The sequence below is a fragment of the Ornithodoros turicata genome, chromosome 3 (assembly GCF_037126465.1).
Source record: "Ornithodoros turicata isolate Travis chromosome 3, ASM3712646v1, whole genome shotgun sequence".
Classification (NCBI taxonomy): Eukaryota; Metazoa; Arthropoda; class Arachnida; order Ixodida; family Argasidae; genus Ornithodoros; species Ornithodoros turicata.
Window position 1 is genome coordinate 72,323,637 of NC_088203.1, and position 5,760 is coordinate 72,329,396.

At 46.8% G+C, this 5,760-nt stretch overlaps 1 long non-coding RNA gene across 2 annotated transcripts; it reads right to left on the bottom strand.

Annotated features, from left to right (window-relative positions):
- Window positions 1-4,105: 4,105 nt before the first annotated feature.
- On the bottom strand, window positions 4,106-5,188 carry LOC135387308 (uncharacterized). 2 transcript variants are annotated; one of them, XR_010421032.1, is made up of 2 exons: window positions 5,126-5,188; window positions 4,106-4,484 (listed from the first exon to the last, which is right to left on the bottom strand). It is a non-coding gene; the product is annotated as an uncharacterized LOC135387308 (long non-coding RNA). The 2 variants fall into 2 exon arrangements; XR_010421033.1 differs by lacking the exon at window positions 5,126-5,188 and adding an exon at window positions 4,994-5,116.
- Between the last annotated feature and the right edge of the window lie 572 nt (window positions 5,189-5,760).

Genomic DNA, 5,760 nt, shown 5'->3' on the forward strand with positions numbered 1-5,760 from the left:
GGGTAAATCATGTCTACGCACGTAGACATTCAATGTCTAAGGTTAGACGGCTATTAGTGTCGCATTAGCACGTCTACGGCTATGCTAGTGGTCGTCTACATGACATTAGGTCTAGCCTTAGACATTCTATAGCTATCCCAGATGTCTAAGGCTAGACATCACATAGCCATTTATTATCCCACCATGGGCTGCATGGGATTCTTCAAGTTGTAACAGAGATACATTACCCGTCAAGAATATAATGGCATTATACATTACATCCTATATGCACTCTTGACTCTTGAAAGTATAATGAATTACCATTGCTCGATGCCACGGTGTTGCAAAACATTACTGGTAATGCCCGGCACCATGCTGGTAATGCCATAGTGGGTCACTTCAAACATATGATTACATGATTAATCAATTATATTGCAATCAATCCGAGTAGGTCGCCCTGATTGATCTCAAAGCTATTTCGAAATCGTTGGCGTCTCAGCTGTGATTTGTCAGTTGGTCAGCGCCAGCTAGTACCGTCGCTCGATAAAAAAAAAAAAGAAACTTGCTTGCTTTATTATGGAAACTCCAGGCATTCGTGATCTTTGCTTATACACGTCCTCATACGGAATTTGTCGGCCCCACAACATAAAAACGAGCACGCAGCCAAATTATATTTAAGTCATTTAGGTCGCCAAACCGTCGCTTGTTTCGGTTTCAAACCGTTGCGTCTGACAACCATGTTGTTGTTGCTCCATGTACGCAGCTGGGCAAGAGGTAATAAAGGCGGAGAAGGCACTCTACGATAATTCAACATCAAGTAGACCCGTGTTTGAGGCACGCGCGGGAGTCTACCGAACGAGGGAATGGTGGGCCAAGTTGCGACCACGGCAGGATAAAACTGACGACTCAGATTCACGGAGGACCGACACACACTCCATTTGCGGGGAAACTGATGAAACAATTGAACATATCGTGTTGCAGTGCTCAAAGTTGTCACCGGAAGCGGATACAGATTCTTTGCTAGATGCTTTGGGATTCGGCGAAAAAACGGACGCGGTGAAAACCACAAAGAAAAGATTGGCACTATGGTGTGAAAAAAGTGGACAGAAATCTTACTAGAGAACAGTAATTTTTGTTAGTTTTTTTCTTTCGGATTTTAGGCTAGGACGCGCTGTTTAGCGTTGTCTGCCCGCTACAAAGGGGACAGCCACTAGATCATCATCATCATCATCATCATCATCATGTAGCAACAGAACAAAGCGTCATTCGAACGGCTTCTTCTTCCTCATGGTTTCTTGTGTCCAACTTGTGTCAACTATAACGCGTTGAGTTTAATCGGCAACATATTGCACCATCGTGCGTGTCCATCTCCCGTGGCTCAGTGGTCAGCGTGCTGGCCATGTCACGTTGAGACTGGAAAATACCCAGGTTCGAATCCCGGTGCCGGCTGTGCTGTCTGGGGTTTTTCCTGGGTTTTCCTCAGACGCTTTCAGACATATGCCGGCACAGTTCCCTTAGAAGTCGGCTCAGGACGCTCATTCCTGTAGCAGTCGTCCTGTCTTCCTTCTTTGTCCGCGTCCTTGTGCTGCTTAATCACGATGAATGTACACCAACTACCCCGCCTCCACACACTCCTTCACGCACATTCCCCCAGGGCGTCAGTCCTGACGTTGCCCCCATCTGTGAGGCCGACAACGGCGAGCCCTTTTACCATCAGCACCACGATCGTGCGTGACGTTTGTTGTTGTACTCGGCATCTGTCTGACGACGTAAAAGCTGTTTTGCCAGTGCCATGCCTCGCACGTGACAAGCCGTACAACTTGCCGGAAGGGCTTGGACCTTACTGGTAATGTGTTATTTACTTGTTTCGTGGGCATTCCTTTTGTAGGAGTCACCATTTGAAAGTTGGCTTCACCTAACACTTCTATGTACTGCGGGCAGTCCCACTTCAAGGAACGACGAGCGTTGCTTAATTTTTCCTTTCTTCGCTTTTTAGTGTGAGACTGTGTGCCAGCAAAACAGGCCTTATACATATCAGCCTTACGTATTGCATGACCGATTGGTGACCCGAACGTGATTGAACACGCAACCTTCTGATTGGTGACCCGGCAGAGCGCCCGCACCTTCTACCATCACTGGTCAGCCATGGCTCAATCCCCAACTCCAACAGCTTCTCAACAGCACGGCCTTCCTCCCCAGGTCAATGTCACAGAACTGAAGCTGCCGAGTTTCTAGGCAAATGATCCCGCGCTCTGGTTCGTCCTCGTAGAAGCCGAATTCGCCAGCCAGCCAGCACTCAAGGTACCACCCCATGTCCTGACATCCCTTACTGCCCTCCTGTTAGCTGAAGTACGCGACATTGTCGTTAAACCTCCCGATACCAACTCTTACGACACCCTGAAGACACAGCTCATTAAACGCTTCTCCGGGTCTCTACAACAGAGATTACATCAGTTGCTCACCACTGAAGAATTAGGTGACCGCACTCCCAGCCAGTTCTTACGTCGAATGTACCATCTCCTTGGCAGCGAGTCATCAGCCCTAGACGATTCAGTACTCCGCGAATTATTTCTCCAACGGCTACCGCACACGGTACGAATGATCCTTTCGACGTCGCCAACCGTGTCGCTTCGCGACCTATCAGAACTCGCCGATCGCATTATGGAAGCAACGCCACAGTTTTGCGGCACCAATGCCGTTATTCCATCGCACCCTACGGACCCCCCCCCCCCCCAACTCCCAGTCGAGCTGTCTGCTCCTCCTGCGACACCCTACGAACTGAAGTTCAGCGCCTTTCCGCAATCGTGTCGCGCCTATCTCCGCCTCACACCTGCGTATCTCGACGCACATGACCGCCACCTCCACAGTGTCAGCTTCCCCGACCAGCCGAGTACCAAATCTGACGCCCCTGTCCCACGCCACGTCCACTGGTCTCCCCACTTGGTCCGAACCACTCCGTGACTGGCCGGGGGAGTGTCTGTGGCGGCTAGTAGCGGTATCGGTGCCTGGCTCAAGGAAGAAGACAGCATCTCGCGCACCCGGCCGCTGGCTTTACCCGGTTCCATTAAAACCATCATCACTTCTCGCCCGATCCTAGTCCCTTGTGGTCGCTCCTATATTAGCTCCCACAACCGTCAACTACATAAGAAAATGAAAGAGGACTCTTCCTGTTGGTAAAAGACGGCACAGCGCATTTAGAAAAATTAATGTCTAGTTGCCACTTTTTACACCAGTTATGAAACATCAAAAGTGACTGGTTAAGATTGATTTGATCATCCACTGATTTCACTCACAAGACGCAGTCGTCTGCATACAATCTTATCTCTGAGGAGACCTCACTAACAACATCATTTATGAATAACAAAAAGAGCAGTGGCCCTAGCACAGATCCCTGGGGGTCACCCGACAAGACGCTAGATTTGGTCGAATCATGTCCATCAAACGAAACAAACTGGGCTCACAATGAAAGATAGTTCTCGATTCAGTACACAATCCTATCATTCCTAATTAATGCTTTTAATTTTAGAATCACCTTAGCATGGCATACCTTATCAAATGCTTTATTCAGATCAATGAAGATAGCGTGACATCATACTCATAATTCTAACATGACACCTACTAACTAAATACTAAATATTAACATGACATCATACTCCATGATGCAATGGTGCATGACGTCCACGTTGGCTATATGTATGAATTTCTCGACCTATGCTCTGACGTTTTGACCTCCTTGCTCTCCTTGTGTCCTTCCAGCGTTTCGTCCGTCTTGGTTTTTCGCTCCCGCTTCAAATCTTTGGGAGAGGAGGACCGGATGACGTCCCTCTTGCGGTCCACGCCTGTCGCTGAACATGTCTCTCTGACTCCAAGGCTTTCGATACAAAAAAGAATCAGATTTAATTCGTTACAAACGCGTTTTTTTTTTAAATTCGATACAGCTCTTTTTACTTTTGTAACATGCTATGATCCAAGAAGCTCGCTGCTACAGTCAAGGGTAATGTTCTTACAGGAATTGTGTGTTCCAAAATTAAAAAGAGCGTCTAAAGTGGACGAGAAGCTGTAGGTGGTCCACCATAAATGAATGACTATAGTTCACAGGTCCATTATGTGAAATGAGGTGACAAAATGCGTTGGATGCCCCTTTATTGCTGCGTGCCAGCAAAACAGGCCTTAGTTTCTGTTACATCATGTCCATAGACAACCTTCTGCCTCTTCTCGTCGTAGTCTTCGATTATCGCAACCAGCCGCTTAAAATGCTTATTGATCTTCCGTGTCCTTCTCCATTCGTACGTTTCATTATGTGTATGACATTGTCTACACTTTAGACCTCGTCGCGACTTACGATTGCACTTTTTTTTGCGTCTGCGATGTCTCCCTGCATGTGGACTACATTGCAGTTGCTGACATGCATTACAGAATTCTTGAGCCGCCAATTCTTCTTCATCACCAGATTCTTGCGAGGTCCCTCTCGAGTGGTCCTGCTGTGATGGGTGGTAGTATGGTACCTAGAGAAATCGTTAACGTAGTATGAAAACGTGATTTCTCCCGGGGGTGTTTAGTGGACGGAGTGTTCACTGTTCTAACCGCCCCCATCATCGCCCCCATCGCGAGGGCTGCAAGTTTTTGTGCCGTGACCGTGCTCAAGACCCGTTTTTCCGGGGAAATGTTTATTGCGAGAAACAAAAAGAGAAAGGGAACCTATAGGTGTGTGTGTGTGGTGGAGGGTATGACATGTATAGGAACAGTGGATTAAGGCCATTGGGGTGAGCTAGATCATAACGAATGCTTCTCGGAAAACGAGCTTACGAAACAAAGTGTGCCTAGCAGCTCACGCACACAAATTATTCTATTGATACCAGGCATATTATCCACACGAGCATTAAATATTGTTCTTTAAAATAACATTATATTTGTTCTTTAAATATTTATGTTAGAGAAAAATCATAGAGCCCATTTGATACATCATACAATACGTCGCAGAAGAGAAGCCGTACTACGTCACCCGTACTCGTACAGGAGTAAATGCAAGGCAGCTGCAATATGCTCCGATGTCCCGATTGTATTCCAATGCTAGGAAATGGGAATACTTGGAACGAAGATGACTTGAAGCACTGACAGTGAGTAGAAAGGAGGCACATGTACTCACCTCGAGCATCTTCATGGAGCATGTGAAAATTTCAGCAGCTCTGAGAGCACAGAAACACCTGCCCACAAGTTTCTAGGTAACTCATTAGCATTACGCGTAATTTGCATAAAGTTTTATTGCTGCAGTTGGTGGAGGAAAACTCACTACGTCGTTAACGCGGTCTCTCGTATGTGGCGCGTACCATAGCATGGAAGGCCCAGATCGAGTATGCAGCCGTTTTTCTAGCCGTTCGCGGTAAAGTTTTCCCCAAGGCGTTCTGAAAATGCGAGTTCGTTGAATATATGACAGTGAATGTGATATGACTTTATGTAGTATACTTAGTCACTTTATGTAATAACTTTATGACTTCATCTAATAATATATGACTTTGAATAAATGGCAGAAAGTCACGACCAAGCTGCTTCGCGGATGGCACCTACTCTTTGCCGCTATTCAGCAAAGAGCGTAAAAAATAAGCCTTAATAGACACCATTCATTGTGCTCATTTGTGTGTTGCAGGGGACATGAACACCCACAGTTCTATTTTACCGACTGGATACCGGCCCAAAATAGTGGTGCCCCCAACTCATACACATTTATTTTGGAGACGCCACCACAGCGTTAGAATCGCAGACCTGTTTTAACGCTGGCGTTGA